General features: G+C 41.3%; 1 protein-coding gene across 1 annotated transcript in view; it reads right to left on the bottom strand.

Annotated features, from left to right (window-relative positions):
• LOC137431304 (HORMA domain-containing protein 1) overlaps window positions 1-21782 on the bottom strand; it is a 182176-nt gene that overhangs the window by 137066 nt on the left and 23328 nt on the right. The gene's annotated exons all lie outside the window — the stretch shown is intronic.

Below are 21782 nucleotides of genomic sequence, written 5' to 3'. Positions count from 1 at the left end.
ATACTTTGTAAAATGCTCAATGGGAATCTTACTCTCTAATGTACACAGCAGAAAAAACAAATGGGTTCTTTCAAGTCAGAAGTATAAACCCATCATGTGTAAATGTTTTAACCAAAGTAGCATCTCAACAATAAAATACAAAAGTGTTATGGAGCTTACTGATTGCATTGCTCCAAAACAACTGAAAATACCAAAATAAAAGACATTTCGTTTCTACAAATCAACAAGTTGGGTCACCTGATCAAGATCGAGTCATTTAGACTTTAGTACACCATCAAGAGGATTTATGTTTAAAGCTGTAGGAAACATTAACGTGGGAGTGCATCACGGCAATGTTGGACCAAATTCCCTCATTTTCATGTTTAAGGTCAGTCTATCCTCAGTCTCAGGTTGTCAAGCAGTCTGTTGTCTCTCTTTATTCTTTTGACATGTCTTTGCAGGTTTCCTTGGCTCTCCATTTCTTCAATGCTTATCCTTTGGGTTTTTTTTATGCCTCCGCCCCAAAGGTGGCCGGAGGCATTATGTTTTCGGGTTGTCCGTCCGTCCGGGCTAAACCTCGTTTTTCTCAGCAACCACATATCCGATTGAGACGAAACTTTCAGAGTAAGAGTGACACAGATGCAGAATGTTTTTATGATAATTGTGACATCATAGGTCACGTGGTATGGCAGCCATCTTGGATTAAACACAAATAATAAAAAAATTATTTCTCGGAAACCACTGAATGGAAAAATTTGAATATTGGCACATTGTCAAGTACTCCCAATGGGGAACAAAAGCATGATAATGATGACATCATAGGTGAAGTGGTATACCAGGCAAAAATGTTTCACTCGAATTCCTTATCCTAAAAATCGGAAATTGCTTGCTCATGATATATGACCCATTTGTATTGAAATGTTAAATTTATGACAACATAGGTCACAAGGTTTGGCAGCCATATTGGATTGAAGGAAAATATGAAATAATTATATCTCTGAAACCGCTTACCTTATCAATACGAAATTCTACAACTGACATCTAACACCATTGTTGCATATAGTTTGAAAACGATGATGTCGTAGGTTACGTGCTTTGGCAACCATCTTGGATAGAAAAACGAACCTTCCGATGAACACAAAACTTCACAAACGTGATTCCCTACCCATACATATACAGAGTGTACATTTCTTAATGTCATATGTCACGTGGTGTGGCAGCCATATTAGCTTGAAAGCCGATATTTAAAAAATCCCTTCTCTGAAACTGCTTCACCGATCGATGTGAAACCTGTCATGGTTGGTGAAAATGTGATACTTGAAAACAGCTGAAGGGATTTAAATCAAACTTGTTTATTTTTAGGCCAGTGAACGAGGGCATCTACCCATTGTGGGACTATTAGGAGGCATATTGGCAACAGTCGCATTGCTCTAGTTTTTTATGGAGATATATACCTGCCAAGTGCACTTCCTTCTTTCGCAACCCCCCCCTCCCCCCCCCCCCCCGCCCACCCTCAATGACCACCTCATCCCCCAACAATCCAACAATGCAGCCCCAAGCCCAAGTCCTCAAACACCCCAACCCAATCCCAAGCCTTCAAATCCTCCCCCCTCCCACGCCCCAATGGCTAGTCCTCAACCATCCCACTCCCCCCCCCCCCAAAAGCCTCAACCTCCCTCTCCCAATTCTCTGCACCCCAAACCATTATCTGTCCTACCCAACTCCCCCCCTTTCTTCTTCAAGTACCCAACCCCCTCTCAAAAAATTCTCAATCCCTTCTCCCAACTATCTGTCCCCTCTCGGCCCCCAACCACAACTTTCTGTCCTCCCCTCCCTCTTTCTTCTTCAATGGCTCAACCGCCCCCCCCCCCTCTCCCAACCATAGGTCCTAACCCCCCCCCCTACCCCAAGTCCTCAACGTCCCACCCCCAACTAGCCCCAGGTCTTCAAAGCTCCCCACACAACCTCAAGTCCTCCACCCCCCTACTCATCCAGCAGTTCTCAACCCACAAGTCGTCAAACTCAAACTCCCCCTCAAAGCCTCAACCCCCTCTCCTAATGCTCTGTCCCCCTTTCTTGATCAAGTCCTCATCCCCCCCCCCCCAAAACCCCCAAGTCCTCAACGCCCCTCCAAACCCAAAGCCCTCGACCCCTACCCCCCCCCCCCCCAACATGTCCTCCATCCCCTTACCCCAACTCTCTGTTCCCTCTCTGCTCAACTCTCTGACCTCCCCTCCCCTGTCTTCTTCAAGTTCTCAACTTCCCCCCCACCAACCCCAAATCTGCAACTACCACTCGCAACCCCAAGTCCTCAACTGCTCAACCCCTCCCTCCCAATGCCTCAACCTCCCCCTCTCTGTTGTCTCATTCCCCTTTTTTCTTCAAGTCCACCACTCCCCTTCCACAACCCCAAAACCCACCCTCCCAACTCCAAGTCATCAACCCTCCCTCCCCCAAGCCTCAATCCCCCTCTCGCAACTCTCTGTCTATTCTCTGCCCCCATCCAACTCTCTGTCCTCCCACCCCCTTTTTTCTTCAAGTCCTCAACTCCACCTCCTCCACCCCCAAACTTTAAATCCGCAACCCCAAGTCGTCAACCCTCCCCACAAAAGCCTCAACTTCCCTCTCCCAAATATATGTAATTTCTTCCCCAACCCCCCCCCCCCCCCGCCCCCCATACTCTAACTTTCTCCAACTCATTCACCTAATGTTGGCATAACTACTTGTCCACAACTGGTTTGGGTGGTTTGCCATTGCCTTCCCAGCATTAGTTAGGACAGGAATTTGTAATTTGGCTCAGGTGCCAGTGATAGCTCACCTTGTGAAGGACACCGTGAGATCTTTAATGTCTACCAAATAATGCCGGCAAATGGGACGTCAAGTTTAACATCCAAATATCCATCGGAGGGATGGCACATACATGGATGAATCACTCTGCCTGTGAAACACTGGGATGACAGTTTATAACTGGGCCAAGATTCGAAGGCTAGACAGCTGAGGTGAGTGTGTAAACCTCTAGGCCACGCCATCCTGTCAGCATGGAACATTAGCTACATTTAATGTTAATAATAAAAGAGCTTAACCGAGAATCAAAACAATGGTATACTAGTCTTCACGAAAGTGAGTCTCGTCTGCGTTGGAGGACATGTTAGAGTTGGACAATGGATTTTATCAACTGAAAGTTGATAAGAGTATGATAATTGCCTTTCACTCTGAGGAAGGGCTAATAATGTGTGAAACATCAACCACATCTAGTGCCCCCAACAGTGGTTAGCTCAATATCGCTTTCACGTTGATAAAATCCATTTTGAGAGTCTGAAGTGAAGAAACCCCACGATGTAATCACTTTATCCCCATGATCAAGTTGTTTCATCTAAAGCAGTATATTGACTTCACACCACAATAAATCTCACAGGTAATATAACCTCAGATCAATAAATTTGGATATTTTTTCATTCAATAAAATGTATAAAAAATGCAGCTGTCAAGAGGTTAAGTGAAAATCTTTACTGGAGGTTTCCAAACTTACTATTGAATCAAAATAATTTATCCAAAGAAAAAAAACGAAGCAGGTTTTAATCATGATGATAAACCCCAAAAAATTCCTTTGTGGTCTCGGCATCCAACCAGCTCATGTGGGACTGAACCATATGCATTAACTATGCATTAACTATATTAACTATGCATATGCATTAACCAATGATAATATTTAGGTGTTCTTTGTAGGGTCCCATGTTTTGCTCTCCGTATGGATTACGGGTCATGCCATGTCGCAAGCTTTGGAAACCAGACAAAAATGTTCAGAGAAAATCCTTCCTTTTATGTGGTTATTTCTCAGGTGTGGTGGCCCATTATTATTCAGCCTTCAATTAAATGCACAGCATTGAGCTGCCCAAATATTTAGTTAACCCTGACAGCTTTTTTATTTTGTCTCACCTCAATGACACATAACTCGAACGGCACTCTATATAGTCAGGGCCCTTCGGGATATTTTGGTTCAAATTCTTCCAAAAGCATCAAATTTGGCGCAGATGTTGCCCATGCCATACTCTTTCGATTTTTGACGGGCGCCAAGGGCAGTATGATCCGGAGACCATACCGGTCCATCCCGCCATGTCACCTGACCTATGACGTCATAATTAGGATATGCATCCAATCACATGGCGTACTATAAGTGGTCAAAGTTCAAAATGAATCGATCGAAAAATGAAGGCAGGGATCCATTTTTAAGGTTTTCATAAAATCCAATATGGCCGCCAGGTCACATGACCTATGACGTCATATTTATGACATGTATACAATCATGTACACATGAACCCGGATCATGATCGCACAAAAATTAAACACAAGGATATGGCATACAGGTCATAAAACATCAAAATCCGTACCTTTGTAATTAGACTGATGAACTGCATATGCCTGAAAATTAGGAAATAGACATGTAAATATTTCCTCTAATTGTCAAAAATAAGGTCAGAGTTCGATTACCCAATCCAGAAACATAAAATGGTGAACCTCGCGTAAATCTTGACAAAAAACTCAAAAACCGACATGTTTGACTCAAAAATGACCTTTAAGATGACCTTGAGGGTTGACCTTGACCTCAAATCATCAAAATAACATCATAAATGGATTCCTCGACCTCCAAAATCCCTGAAAAGTGGTATCATACATGATTCCAAACCTTTTGGTTATTTAACTGATTTTCCTCTAATCTGGGTGGCGGCCATTTAGTATTTCGCCAATATGGGGCCCCCGAGGGGGGGGGGGCGCCCGTCTTGGCGCCCGTCAGAAATCGAAAGAGTATGGCATGGGCAACATCTGGGCCAAATTTGGTGCTTTTGGAAGAATTTGAACCAAACGGCCCCAAAATATCCTTAAGGGCCCTGACTAATAGAGCGCATGCCTCCACCAGGCTGAACAGCTAGTTTACGTTTTGTATCCCACTGATAAGCCGGATCTGGATCCAGATATTAATCAAATTCGAATTGGCTTGTTCTTGTCACATAACCAGCTCATCCATCTCGTTTTGTCATAATCTGTCGACAATATTATGAAATATTGTGCTATATATAGCTTTTGGCCCTTTCTTTCAATCGTAAAGAATCAATTAAAATTTTTTAAATGTCTAGTATCCGGATCGGAACTCCAACCCAACCTCTCCATCAAGTTTCATCCGAATCTGTCCATAACTTTTTCAAATATCCTGCTCATAAACAGACCGACAAACAGTGAATACATAACCTCCGTCTACCTTCAGTGGTGGAGGTAATTACAGGTTTTGATTTTTTTTTTTATGAAGAAGCTGGGTGAATATATACAATATACTAAGAAACCAATATCTAACAGATTAATTTGTCCTGTGTGTGAATAAAATGATATTACATTCCACATACGTATTTATATCGTGACAAGAGTCGATGTAAAATGTGATGTAAGTTACACATCTGAATAATATGACAATGATCTTATTAACTTTGTATGTTATGGCTTCCTGCAAGGACAAAAACATGAAAAGTATGACCTCATTGCATTAATGCATTACCCATAGAAACATAATGAATAGGAGCAATGTGGCCAGATGGTGTTGAAGACACCAAAATTGAACAAATGTGAAATGCAAAAATGTTAAATTTGGCCAAATATATAGCTGTGAATCTGAATATCTGAATGAATCATGCATGCTATAGAAAGGAGAATGTCAGGAAGAACGAGGAGACTTTCCAGTTACGATCATGGAGGGGAGATATACTGGGAGAGAATGCATCAAGGACATGAATGGACAGACCATTAAATCACAAACAATGGTTGCCTTGAACCGAAGGAACTTCAAGATGTACCAGGAAGATGAATGAAAAAACGGAGAATCATGTCAAATGAAGCAACTCTAACATGGTAATCACAGATATCAAAGACAAGGGTCGAGAAATTATTTTTACCTTTGCAAGGAAACGTAATGAGAATTAAAATACACTGTCAGAAAATGATGGCCAGGCTAGTGATGTATTCAGATGGGTCTTGAAATGAGTTGAATGATAAATTATTCAGTGGAAAGGTTTGTCTCCATTCACACCAATGAGATATTCAGAGAGCTCATTGAATGAGTGAAGAATGCACTGACCTAGCTAGGGCTCTGTGACTGCACGGTGATTGAGCTCATGCTGTTCAATATCCTTGTGACCTCGCACCGAAGCAAAATGTGAGGTTAAGCATTTGGTTCACGATGTCTGTCTGTATACATCGAGGAAGTACTTAATTTCAATTGAATTTTATACTTTCATATTTCAAGCCTGGTGTTGGCTTAGCGGTTAGGGTGCTGGCTTGGGATACAAGGATCCTGGGTTCGAATCCCGGTCGATCGCTGAATTAACACCAGGGGGGTTGACTCAGCCTGTCATCCTTCCGAGATCGGCAAATTGAGTACCAGCTTGCTAGGATGAATGATCAAGGTGTGTACCCCAGCTTAGAATAGGTACACTGTATCCCTGCGCATTGCAAGAGTGTGACCAAGGGTTGGCGTCAGAAAGGGCATCCGGCCATAAAAACATTGCCTCAAACAGGGAACCATGATTGTAATGGGGCCCGCAAGGCAAACCCCCGCTCTAGTGGAGAAAATGGCCTTAAAACGATCATTCATTCATTCATTTTCAACACTAGAATACGAATCAGAATACAAACCTGCAGTTTAGCAGTACTTTGGCTCTGAATTTGGCAAAGTGTATGGAATCTCGTCCCAATTGCGCATTGGAAGGGGTAAGGTAATTGTTACCCTGTGCTTGCGAAGCGAAAAGCAGGGTTAAGCGTTCAGGTTAAGTACGTGTGCCGTACGTGTCTGCATTTTAAAAATACATTTTCTCGGCAATCGTTGGTCCGATTGACACGAAATTTTACCATAGAAGCTGCCTCCGCCTGTATAATTTTTTTAATCATAATTATGACGTCACAGGTCACGTGGTACGGACGCCATCTCGGAAAAACGTTGCACCTCTATATCTCCCAAACCACTCAATGGGAAAAAATTGAAACATGGCTCATTGTCAAGTACTCACCATGGGGAATAAGATATGTTGATGGTGATGTCATTGGTGCCTTAATTATGACGTCATAATTCGACAAGTACAACGCTTGATCTGATCATTAGAATAAAACGAAAACTTCCTCTGCAACTGTTAGACCGATGGACACGAAATTTTCAGAATAAGTGCAACTCCTGTATAATTTTTTAATGATAATTATAACGTCATATGTCACGTGGTACAGACGCCATCTTGGAAAAAATCGAGAAAGGTTGCACCTCTACATCTCCGAAACCACCCCAATGGAAAAAAATGAAACATGGCTCATTGTCAAGTACTCCCCTTGGGGAATAAGATATGTTAATGATGATGTCATCTGTGCCTTCGTTATGACGTCATGATTTGACAAGTACAACACATCCAATCATTGTGAATTTTTTTTTCTCAGCAACTGTTCATCTGATGGGCACGAAATGTTCACCATAGGAGCGCCTCCTCCTTTACAATATTTTAATGATAATCATGATGTCATACGTCATGTGGTACAGGCGCCATCTTGGAAAAACTTCGCACCTCTATATCTCTGAAACCACTCCGTGGAAAAAATTGAGACCTGGCTCATTGTCAACTACTCCCCTTGGGGAATAAGATATGTCAATGATGATGTCATCTGTGCCTTCGTTATGACGTCATGATTTGACAAGTACAACACGTATCCAATCATTGTGAATTTTTTTTTCTCAGCAACTGTTCATCTGATGGGCACGAAATTTTCACCATAGGAGCGCCTCCTCCTTTACAATATTTTAATGATAATCATGACGTCATAGGTTATGTCGTACAGGCGCCATCTTGGAAAAACTTCGCACCTCTATATCTCTGAAACCACTCCATGGAAAAAATTGAGACCTGGCTCATTCTCAACTACTCCCCTTGGGGAATAAGATATGTTAATGATGATGTCATCTGTGCCTTCGTTATAACGTCATAATTCGACAAATACAACACTTATCCATCCGATCATTATTATTTTTTTTTTCAGCAACTGTTGGTCTGATGGGCACGAAATTTTCACCATAGGAGCGCCCCCTTCTTTATAATATTTTAATACTAATCATAACGTCATAGGACATGTGGTACAGGCGCCATCTTGGAAAAACGAAACATGTTGCACCTCTATATCTCCAAAACCGCTGCATGGAAAAAATTGAACCATGGCTCATTGTAAAGAACTCCATATGGGGAATAGGTGTTGTTAACAATGACGTCATTGGTGCCATAATTATGACGTCATAATTCGACAGGGACAACGCTTCGTCTGATCAGTTTGAAATGTATTGAGCGTGATCTATGCAACAATTATATTAGATAATAGAAATATATGATGTCATCGCTCACGTGGTCTGGCAGCCATATTGGATCAAAGAAAAACAATGTTCAAAAACAGAAGAGTTGGCTCGCAACAAGTTGACTGTGCAGGGTAAGTATTCTATGAATACCATCTAGTTTTAGTCTGTCTTGTCTGCCTGGAAGTCAAACCAAAAATAATTCCAAACATGAAACTTACTGTTTTAAGGACATTATGAAGAACACAAACAACAGGCACAAATAAATAATTTAACACGTTAGATAAGGTGGTGTGAAAGACGGTGGGTGAATCTGGTGGTAAACTTCCAAAAAATGTTTTTTTCGACAGCCTTTAAAATCTTTATTGTATTTAAATTTAATTATATACATGAACACTGTAGAACACAAATACACAAATCACCTTGTTGGCACTTCCAAAAATCTCAAGTTTTCCATTACTTGGACAAAATATTATGCCATTTGACCAATCAAATTTGCCGCTTTTAGCATTGGGAATAATATCAAGATTCAGACAAAATCCCAGCTCATAGGAAATATAGATCATGCTCGTAAAATGCAAAGTAAGAATTGAAAATACCCTCCCCATGCTCTTTTTCTCAAAACATTACCCTGGTGTTCTATGAACTCTCTAGTTAAAGTTGAGGTGATATTGAACTCTAATCCCCTTAGCTATGGGTCTTCACACATAACTCCCCTACCCCCCACCCAAAATGTGCTCCAGATGGGACATCAGGAGACATCCCTTCCACAGGTTGTTTACCCAAAGCATATGAACTTTTTAGTCGATGCAGCTGTCATCACAGCTGAGTTCTTCACGACCATTTTTGGGGGTACTCCCTTCTGAGCCTTCAGCCCAGTCGGAAGTGGCAAAAACTAAAAATTTGACTGTCGACAGGTCATCATGATCATCAACCTGCAGTTACCTCATTCCCTGAGGTCTACCAACACGATGCTGGAGATCCATCAAGGATAGATATAATGGCTGTATCTGAATGGCAGCAAAAATTAAGGGGCAGCTGTGTCAGAAGGTTAGGGTTTGGTTAAGGTGATGTACAACCATCACGAATGATTTACAAGGCAGTTTTGTGGTGCCTTGATTCAGTGTGATGCTGGGGCTTGTTCAATGGCATTTCCTCCACCAGGCTGAACAGTTTACTTTTTGTATCCCACTGATAGGTAAGATCTGGATTCGGACCTGAACCAAAATCTAATCTGCTTGTTCTTGTCACTGAATCAACTCATCCACCTAGTTTTGTCATAAGTCATCCACAAGTTTTTGAGACATCGTACTATATATCGGTTTTAGCCCTATCACTCAATGGTGAAGAATCACATAAAAAAATTCTCGGATCCACATTCGGATCCTGATCTGCACCAAAATCTAATCATTTCATCCTTGTCTCATACCCAACCTCTCCACCAAATTTTGTCCGAATCCGTCAACAACTTTTTCAGATATCCTGTTCACAAACAGACAAGAATGCGTCAGATCACTTGATCATTGTCATGTCCAAATATCAGCTTCCTCACTCAAAAGGTGCCTGAGATAATGCCCAGAGGAGAAAGAAAATAAATAAGTGATTAATAAATCGATAATAATTAAGTAATTAATCAACTAATTGATTAATAAATAAATGAACATATGTCACCCACAGGGTGAACCGTATCTTGCCATTTGACCTTGACCTTAATAATTTCGTATGGTGAATAGTATGTCTTCATGACCAACGCACATGAAATATTGAAAGATTTTGATGAGAACTGAGGAAAGAATTTTTTCATGAAAATTCCGTTTTTTCGTCATGACGTCATCAAATGACGTCATAGCGTCAAACTGTTTACAGATCTGGGAAGCACTCATCAAGGGCATTCATATGAGGTATTACTCGATATGGTACCTACGATTTCAAAATTTGACCTTGGGGTCAATAATTTTCGACCTCCAGCGCTAACCATGAAGGTCAAGGCCGATCGCCACCAAAAACTAATCAGCTGAGCGCCGGACCATATACTAGATTCCCATGAAGTTTGGAGACGATCCGATCAAAGTTACTCAAAAAATTAGTGTTTCGTCGACCTCCATGATTGGCCGCAAAGTGACCTTGACCTTTGAACTTGACCTTCATAATTTTGTGTGCTAAAGGGTATCTCTAAAAGACTCTTATATGCGAACTTACAAGAGTTTCCAAAGGGAACTGTGCTCTACAGAGTGACCTAAACAATGCGAACTAAAGCAATACAATATATGTACATGAAAAGTGCAGTTTTTTCGTCATAACGCCGTCAAATGACGTCACATTGTCAAACTAGTTATATGTTTGGAAAGCACTCAACAAGGGCTTCAATTTGAGGTACTACTCGATATGGTAACTGAAACTTGAAAATTTTACCTTTTGGTCAAAATTGAATGACCTTCAAAATGACCTTGAAGGTCAAGGCCGATCGACACCAAAAACTAATCAGCTGAGCGCCATACCACACCCTATATACCCACCAAGTTTGGAGATCATAAGATCAAAGTTACTCAAAAAATAAGGGTTTCGTAATTTGACCTTGGGGTCAATAATTTTCGACCTCCAGCGCTAACCATGAAGGTCAAGGCCGATCGCCACCAAAAACTAATCAGCTGAGCGCCGGACCATATACTAGATTCCCATGAAGTTTGGAGACGATCCGATCAAAGTTACTCAAAAAATAAGGGTTTCGTTGACCTCCATGATTGACCGCAAAGTGACCTTGACCTTTGACCTTGACCTTCAAAATTTTGTGTGCTGAAGGGTATCTCTATAGGACTCTGATATGCGAAGTTACAGGAGTTTCCAATAATAACTGTGGTCTACAGAGTGATCTAAACGTGAAAAAAAATGATTAACCACAAACAAAAAAACAAAAAAATAAACATATGTCACCCACAGGGTGAACCGTATCTTGCCAATTATATGTTTGGAAAGCACTCAACAAGGGCTTCAATTTGAGGTACTACTCGATATGGTAACTGAAACTTGAAAATTTTACCTTTTGGTCAAAATTGAATGACCTTCAAAATGACCTTGAAGGTCAAGGCCGATCGACACCAAAAACTAATCAACTGAGCGCCATACCACACCCTATATACCCACCAAGTTTGGAGATCAGAAGATCAAAGTTACTCAAAAAATAAGGGTTTCGTAATTTGACCTTGGGGTCAATAATTTTCGACCTCCAGCGCTAACCATGAAGGTCAAGGCCGATCGCCACCAAAAACTAATCAGCTGAGCGCCGGACCATATACTAGATTCCCATGAAGTTTGGAGACGATCCGATCAAAGTTACTCAAAAAATAAGGGTTTCGTCGACCTCCATGATTGACCACAAAGTGACCTTGACCTTTGACCTTGACCTTCAAAATTTTGTGTGCTGAAGGGTATCTCTATAGGACTCTGATATGCGAAGTTACATGTGAACATATGCGAAGATATGGTACCTACGATTTCAACATTTGACCTTGGGGTCAATAATTTTCGACCTCCAGCGCTAACCATGAAGGTCAAGGCCGATCGCCACCAAAAACTAATCAGCTGAGCGCCGGACCATATACTAGATTCCCATGAAGTTTGGAGACGATCCGATCAAAGTTACTCAAAAAATAAGGATTTCAACATTTGACCTTGGGGTCAATAATTTTCGACCTCCAGCGCTAACCATGAAGGTCAAGGCCGATCGCCACCAAAAACTAATCAGCTGAGCGCCGGACCATATACTAGATTCCCATGAAGTTTGGAGACGATCCGATCAAAGTTACTCAAAAAATAAGGGTTTCGTCGACCTCCATGATTGACCACAAAGTGACCTTGACCTTTGACCTTGACCTTCAAAATTTTGTGTGCTGAAGGGTATCTCTATAGGACTCTGATATGCGAAGTTACATGCGAAGATATGCGAAGATATGGTACCTACGATTTCAACATTTGACCTTGGGGTCAATAATTTTCGACCTCCAGCGCTAACCATGAAGGTCAAGGCCGATCGCCACCAAAAACTAATCAGCTGAGCGCCGGACCATATACTAGATTCCCATGAAGTTTGGAGACGATCCGATCAAAGTTACTCAAAAAATAAGGGTTTCAACATTTGACCTTGGGGTCAATAATTTTCGACCTCCAGCGCTAACCATGAAGGTCAAGGCCGATCGCCACCAAAAACTAATCAGCTGAGCGCCGGACCATATACTAGATTCCCATGAAGTTTGGAGACGATCCGATCAAAGTTACTCAAAAAATAAGGGTTTCGTCGACCTCCATGATTGACCACAAAGTGACCTTGACCTTTGACCTTGACCTTCAAAATTTTGTGTGCTGAAGGGTATCTCTATAGGACTCTGATATGCGAAGTTACAGGAGTTTCCAATAATAACTGTGGTCTACAGAGTGATCTAAACGTGGAAAAAAAATGATTAACCACAAACAAAAAAACAAAAAAACAAACAAAAAAACAAACAAAAAAACAAACATACAAGCTGACTAATACATCTTGCAAAAACTTCGTTTTGGCAAGATAACAAACAAAATGAACATATGTCACCCACAGGGTGAACCGTATCTTGCCATTTGACCTTGACCTTAATAATTTCGTATGGTGAATAGTATGTCTTCATGACCAACGCACATGAAATATTGAAAGATTTTGATGAGAACTGAGGAAATAATTTTTTCATGAAAATTCCGTTTTTTCGTCATGACGTCATCAAATGACGTCATAGCGTCAAACTGTTTACAGATCTGGGAAGCACTCATCAAGGGCATTCATATGAGGTATTACTCGATATGGTACCTACGATTTCAAAATTTGACCTTGGGGTCAATAATTTTCGACCTCCAGCGCTAACCATGAAGGTCAAGGCCGATCGCCACCAAAAACTAATCAGCTGAGCGCCGGACCATATACTAGATTCCCATGAAGTTTGGAGACGATCCGATCAAAGTTACTCAAAAAATTAGTGTTTCGTCGACCTCCATGATTGGCCGCAAAGTGACCTTGACCTTTGACCTTGACCTTCATAATTTTGTGTGCTAAAGGGTATCTCTAAAAGACTCTGATATGCGAACTTACAAGAGTTTCCAAAGGGAACTGTGCTCTACAGAGTGACCTAAACAATGCGAACTAAAGCAATACAATATACATGAAAAGTGCAGTTTTTTCGTCATAACGCCGTCAAATGACGTCACATTGTCAAACTAGTTATATGTTTGGAAAGCACTCAACAAGGGCTTCAATTTGAGGTACTACTCGATATGGTAACTGAAACTTGAAAATTTTACCTTTTGGTCAAAATTGAATGACCTTCAAAATGACCTTGAAGGTCAAGGCCGATCGACACCAAAAACTAATCAGCTGAGCGCCATACCACACCCTATATAACCACCAAGTTTGGAGATCATAAGATCAAAGTTACTCAAAAAATAAGGGTTTCGTAATTTGACCTTGGGGTCAATAATTTTCGACCTCCAGCGCTAACCATGAACGTCAAGGCCGATCGCCACCAAAAACTAATCAGCTGAGCGCCGGACCATATACTAGATTCCCATGAAGTTTGGAGACGATCCGATCAAAGTTACTCAAAAAATAAGGGTTTTGTTGACCTCCATGATTGACCGCAAAGTGACCTTGACCTTTGACCTTGACCTTCAAAATTTTGTGTGCTGAAGGGTATCTCTATAGGACTCTGATATGCGAAGTTACAGGAGTTTCCAATAATAACTGTGGTCTACAGAGTGATCTAAACGTGAAAAATTTTACCTTTTGGTCAAAATTGAATGACCTTCAAAATGACCTTGAAGGTCAAGGCCGATCGACACCAAAAACTAATCAACTGAGCGCCATACCACACCCTATATACCCACCAAGTTTGGAGATCATAAGATCAAAGTTACTCAAAAAATAAGGGTTTCGTAATTTGACCTTGGGGTCAATAATTTTCGACCTCCAGCGCTAACCATGAAGGTCAAGGCCGATCGCCACCAAAAACTAATCAGCTGAGCGCCGGACCATATACTAGATTCCCATGAAGTTTGGAGACGATCCGATCAAAGTTACTCAAAAAATAAGGGTTTCGTTGACCTCCATGATTGACCGCAAAGTGACCTTGACCTTTGACCTTGACCTTCAAAATTTTGTGTGCTGAAGGGTATCTCTATAGGACTCTGATATGCGAAGTTACAGGAGTTTCCAATAATAACTGTGGTCTACAGAGTGATCTAAACGTGAAAAAAAATGATTAACCACAAACAAAAAAACAAAAAAAAACAAAATAAACATATGTCACCCACAGGGTGAACCGTATCTTGCCAAGTGACCTTGACCTTTGACCTTGACCTTCATAATTTTGTGTGCTAAAGGGTATCTCTAAAAGACTCTGATATGCGAACTTACAAGAGTTTCCAAAGGGAACTGTGCTCTACAGAGTGACCTAAACAATGCGAACTAAAGCAATACAATATACATGAAAAGTGCAGTTTTTTCGTCATAACGCCGTCAAATGACGTCACATTGTCAAACTAGTTATATGTTTGGAAAGCACTCAACAAGGGCTTCAATTTGAGGTACTACTCGATATGGTAACTGAAACTTGAAAATTTTACCTTTTGGTCAAAATTGAATGACCTTCAAAATGACCTTGAAGGTCAAGGCCGATCGACACCAAAAACTAATCAGCTGAGCGCCATACCACACCCTATATACCCACCAAGTTTGGAGATCATAAGATCAAAGTTACTCAAAAAATAAGGGTTTCGTTGACCTCCATGATTGACCCAATTGAATGACCTTCAAAATGACCTTGAAGGTCAAGGCCGATCGACACCAAAAACTAATCAGCTGAGCGCCATACCACACCCTATATACCCACCAAGTTTGGAGATCATAAGATCAAAGTTACTCAAAAAATAAGGGTTTCGTTGACCTCCATGATTGACCGCAAAGTGACCTTGACCTTTGACCTTGACCTTCAAAATTTTGTGTGCTGAAGGGTATCTCTATAGGACTCTGATATGCGAAGTTACAGGAGTTTCCAATAATAACTGTGGTAAATATGGTAACTGAAACTTGAAAATTTTACCTTTTGGTCAAAATTGAATGACCTTCAAAATGACCTTGAAGGTCAAGGCCGATCGACACCAAAAACTAATCAGCTGAGCGCCATACCACACCCTATATATCCACCAAGTTTGGAGATCATAAGATCAAAGTTACTCAAAAAATAAGGGTTTCGTTGACCTCCATGATTGACCCAATTGAATGACCTTCAAAATGACCTTGAAGGTCAAGGCCGATCGCCACCAAAAACTAATCAGCTGAGCGCCGGACCATATACTAGATTCCCATGAAGTTTGGAGACGATCCGATCAAAGTTACTCAAAAAATAAGGGTTTCGTTGACCTCCATGATTGACCGCAAAGTGACCTTGACCTTTGACCTTGACCTTCAAAATTTTGTGTGCTGAAGGGTATCTCTATAGGACTCTGATATGCGAAGTTACAGGAGTTTCCAATAATAACTGTGGTCTACAGAGTGATCTAAACGTGAAAAAAAAATGATTAACCACAAACAAAAAAACAAACAAACAAACAAACATACAAGCTGACTGATACATCTAGCAAAAACTTCGTTTTGGCAAGATAAAAATGAACATATGTCACCCACAGGGTGAACCGTATCTTGCCATTTGACCTTGACCTTAATAATTTCGTATGGTGAATAGTATGTCTTCATGACCAACGCACATGAAATATTGAAAGATTTTGATGAGAACTGAGGAAATAATTTTTTCATGAAAATTCCGTTTTTTCGTCATGACGTCATCAAATGACGTCATAGCGTCAAACTGTTTACAGATCTGGGAAGCACTCATCAAGGGCATTCATATGAGGTATTACTCGATATGGTACCTACGATTTCAAAATTTGACCTTGGGGTCAATAATTTTCGACCTCCAGCGCTAACCATGAAGGTCAAGGCCGATCGCCACCAAAAAATAATCAGCTGAGCGCCGGACCATATACTAGATTCCCATGAAGTTTGGAGACGATCCGATCAAAGTTACTCAAAAAATAAGGATTTCAACATTTGACCTTGGGGTCAATAATTTTCGACCTCCAGCGCTAACCATGAAGGTCAAGGCCGATCGCCACCAAAAACTAATCAGCTGAGCGCCGGACCATATACTAGATTCCCATGAAGTTTGGAGACGATCCGATCAAAGTTACTCAAAAAATAAGGGTTTCGTCGACCTCCATGATTGACCACAAAGTGACCTTGACCTTTGACCTTGACCTTCAAAATTTTGTGTGCTGAAGGGTATCTCTATAGGACTCTGATATGCGAAGTTACATGCGAAGATATGCGAAGATATGGTACCTACGATTTCAACATTTGACCTTGGGGTCAATAATTTTCGACCTCCAGCGCTAACCATGAAGGTCAAGGCCGATCGCCACCAAAAACTAATCAGCTGAGCGCCGGACCATATACTAGATTCCCATGAAGTTTGGAGACGATCCGATCAAAGTTACTCAAAAAATAAGGGTTTCAACATTTGACCTTGGGGTCAATAATTTTCGACCTCCAGCGCTAACCATGAAGGTCAAGGCCGATCGCCACCAAAAACTAATCAGCTGAGCGCCGGACCATATACTAGATTCCCATGAAGTTTGGAGACGATCCGATCAAAGTTACTCAAAAAATAAGGGTTTCGTCGACCTCCATGATTGACCACAAAGTGACCTTGACCTTTGACCTTGACCTTCAAAATTTTGTGTGCTGAAGGGTATCTCTATAGGACTCTGATATGCGAAGTTACAGGAGTTTCCAATAATAACTGTGGTCTACAGAGTGATCTAAACGTGAAAAAAAATGATTAACCACAAACAAAAAAACAAAAAAACAAACAAAAAAATGAACATATGTCACCCACAGGGTGAACCGTATCTTGCCAAAATGTGAAAATTCCGTTTTTTCGTCATGACGTCATCAAATGACGTCATAGCGTCAAACTGTTTACAGATCTGGGAAGCACTCATCAAGGGCATTCATATGAGGTATTACTCGATATGGTACCTACGATTTCAAAATTTGACCTTGGGGTCAATAATTTTCGACCTCCAGCGCTAACCATGAAGGTCAAGGCCGATCGCCACCAAAAACTAATCAGCTGAGCGCCGGACCATATACTAGATTCCCATGAAGTTTGGAGACGATCCGATCAAAGTTACTCAAAAAATTAGTGTTTCGTCGACCTCCATGATTGACCACAAAGTGACCTTGACCTTTGACCTTGACCTTCAAAATTTTGTGTGCTGAAGGGTATCTCTATAGGACTCTGATATGCGAAGTTACAGGAGTTTCCAATAATAACTGTGGTCTACAGAGTGATCTAAACGTGAAAAAAAAATGATTAACCACAAACAAACATACAAGCTGACTAATACATCTTGCAAAAACTTCGTTTTGGCAAGATAAAAACAAACATACAAGCTGACTAATACATCTTGCAAAAACTTCGTTTTGGCAAGATAACAAACATACAAGCTGACTAATACATCTTGCAAAAACTTCGTTTTGGCAAGATAAAAATAAAACATCACCCACAGGGTGAACCGTATCTTGCCAGGGTTTCGTTGACCTCCATGATTGACCGCAAAGTGACCTTGACCTTTGACCTTGACCTTAATAATTTCGTATGGTGAATAGTATGTCTTCATGACCAACGCACATGAAATATTGAAAGATTTTGATGAGAACTGAGGAAATAATTTTTTCATGAAAATTCCGTTTTTTCGTCATGACGTCATCAAATGACGTCATAGCGTCAAACTGTTTACAGATCTGGGAAGCACTCATCAAGGGCATTCATATGAGGTATTACTCGATATGGTACCTACGATTTCAAAATTTGACCTTGGGGTCAATAATTTTCGACCTCCAGCGCTAACCATGAAGGTCAAGGCCGATCGCCACCAAAAAATAATCAGCTGAGCGCCGGACCATATACTAGATTCCCATGAAGTTTGGAGACGATCCGATCAAAGTTACTCAAAAAATAAGGATTTCAACATTTGACCTTGGGGTCAATAATTTTCGACCTCCAGCGCTAACCATGAAGGTCAAGGCCGATCGCCACCAAAAACTAATCAGCTGAGCGCCGGACCATATACTAGATTCCCATGAAGTTTGGAGACGATCCGATCAAAGTTACTCAAAAAATAAGGGTTTCGTCGACCTCCATGATTGACCACAAAGTGACCTTGACCTTTGACCTTGACCTTCAAAATTTTGTGTGCTGAAGGGTATCTCTATAGGACTCTGATATGCGAAGTTACATGCGAAGATATGCGAAGATATGGTACCTACGATTTCAACATTTGACCTTGGGGTCAATAATTTTCGACCTCCAGCGCTAACCATGAAGGTCAAGGCCGATCGCCACCAAAAACTAATCAGCTGAGCGCCGGACCATATACTAGATTCCCATGAAGTTTGGAGACGATCCGATCAAAGTTACTCAAAAAATAAGGGTTTCAACATTTGACCTTGGGGTCAATAATTTTCGACCTCCAGCGCTAACCATGAAGGTCAAGGCCGATCGCCACCAAAAACTAATCAGCTGAGCGCCGGACCATATACTAGATTCCCATGAAGTTTGGAGACGATCGGATCAAAGTTACTCAAAAAATAAGGGTTTCGTCGACCTCCATGATTGACCACAAAGTGACCTTGACCTTTGACCTTGACCTTCAAAATTTTGTGTGCTGAAGGGTATCTCTATAGGACTCTGATATGCGAAGTTACAGGAGTTTCCAATAATAACTGTGGTCTACAGAGTGATCTAAACGTGGAAAAAAAATGATTAACCACAAAAAAAAAAACAAAAAAAAAAACAAACAAAAAAACAAACATACAAGCTGACTAATACATCTAGCAAAAACTTCGTTTTGGCAAGATAACAAACATACAAGCTGACTAATACATCTTGCAAAAACTTCGTTTTGGCAAGATAATAAATACCGTTTTTGCCAAAGCACTTGTTCACTATTGTGCCCAAATGTCAGCTTGCTTGCTCAAAGGATAGCTGAGATATTGTCCAGACAAACAAACGAGAGAACCTTGACAATTTTAAATTTTCTTCATGACAAACAGATAGAGGTGAAAGCATAACCTCCACCCACCTCCAGAGGCAAAGGTAACAAAGTGTTTATTAATATGTACTAGTGCGTGCCCGTACGTGCGGGGAGGTAAGTACTTGGACATACGTACGTTGATGTACGTACCAAAAATAAGGCCTCACTGTCCGGAAGTTCACATATCGCAGTTACGATTAATCGCAAATTAGTTTTAATGGCCAATTCTTCAATTAGCGCCAACATATATTGCCATTTTGCAATTTCATCGCAAGGAAAAGTACAAAGAGAAGAGAACAACAAACACACACGTGGTTCCTTCGCTGTAGCTTGACCGTACGTGCAAAAAAAAAATTAAAACTTTCATCGTTCCTTCGGTCTTCGCTCTTGTCCTTCGCCGTTCCTTCGCTCTCGTCCTTCGCCGTTCCTTCGCTCTCGTCCTTCGCTGTTCCTTCGTTCACGTACAAAATGTATGTGTTTGCTAAATAAATGGCCATAACTTGGTAACCACTTGTCCGATTAATATCAAACCTTGAAAAGGCACATCCTCAGATCCCCAGCAATATACCTGGCAAGTTTCACTTAGATCGGACCAGTGGTTGTCGAGAAACAGCAGTCACAGACATACACACAGACAGACACACAGACACACAGAGATTGCTTGCATTATAGAGAGACTAGGGCGTGCCCGTACGTGGGTGCAAAAAAACATGCGTGCAAACAACAACAACAAAAAAAAACTTTGAAACCACGTGGCAGTAACGACCACAGAACCCCCCCCTCTATTTACATGAAATGGTTTGGTCCATTCGCAAAGCCAAAGCGAACGGCTTGCGAGTACGGTAGAACCCCCCCCCCCCCCCCCCTCTATTTACATGAAATAGTTTGGTCCATTCGCAAAGCCAAAGCGAACGGCTTGCGAGTACGGTGACCATACCTTGGGAACCACTTGTCCGATTAATTTCAAACCTTGAAAAGGCACATCCTCAGGTCCCCAGCAATATATCTGGCAAGTTTCAATTAGATCAGACCCGTGGTTGTCGAGAAACAGCGGTCACAGACAAACACACACACACACAGACACACAGAGATTACTGGAATTATAGATAGATGACTAATGTTGAGGTGAGATGTTTATTTCCTCTGCCATTTGAAGGTGGGTGTGTCGTGACTTATAGTTTTACATGTATCAGTTTCTACATGAACAGGCGGTGCAGGTAGAATCAATTCACCAAGCTTGTTCCTCACATAATGACGCACTCCTTGCAAATGTTAGGTTAGTGGGGCGTCGTCTAAAACCAGGAACAACCAATCATCTCTGAGTACGTGTTTGGTTAGTGGGGCATGGTTTTAAACCAGGAACAACCAATCAACTCTGAGTACGTGTTCGGTTAGTGGGGCATGGTTTAAAACCAGGAACAACCAATCATCTCTGAGTACATGTTCAGTTAGTGGGGCATGGTTTAAAACCAGGAACAACCAATCAACTCTGAGTACGTATTCAGTTAGTGGGGCATGGTTTAAAACCAGGAACAACCAAGCATCTCTGAGTATGTGTTCGGTTAGTGGGGCATGGTTTAAAACCAGGAACAACCAAGCATCTCTGAGTACGTGTTCGGTTAGTGGGGCATGGTTTAAAACCAGGAACAACCAATCATCTCTGAGTACATGTTCAGTTAGTGGGGCATGGTTTAAAACCAGGAACTCCCAATCAACTCTGAATATGTGATGCCTAAGCATGAGGAATAAAAAGAGGTTTTGTTTTATGCAGACTCTCTACTCTCGAGGGGCTTTGAGCTAAAAGGTGTATTAACATGGAGCGGATAAATACTGTACTTCACTGTTCTTTGATCTCCCTTGGGACTATCAGCAGAGTACTACTTCACCACCCACTCACCATTCAAACAACCCGATTAACTTTTCTACTTCCCGAGGTTATTTTTTTTTCTTCAGCCATTTTAGATCGGTTTTTGTTCTTCATTGTTATTCGGTTTTTGTTATTCAAAATAATCATTTTGTTTAACCACCGCTCTGGTCACGCATTGGTATTTTTGTCTCCTGAAAATCAACATTTCACTGTGGGTTTACCCACCGAGCAAGACCTTTGACCAGATTCTGGGGAGCATTGGCTGCATCTCGGTGGAATATCCACCTTTACTCCCGTTTGGCCACGTTTGTTGAGCGTAATGGAGACTTGCCAGAAAGCATCTAACCACCACATGACCACTAGTGAGTAGAAATTCATACACACAATAATTTCTACAGGTGG

This window comes from Myxine glutinosa, chromosome 1, assembly GCF_964187855.1.
Source record: "Myxine glutinosa chromosome 1, kmMyxGlut1.1, whole genome shotgun sequence".
Lineage (NCBI taxonomy): Eukaryota > Metazoa > Chordata > Myxini > Myxiniformes > Myxinidae > Myxine > Myxine glutinosa.
This window is presented reverse-complemented; position numbering and strand designations above follow the sequence as displayed.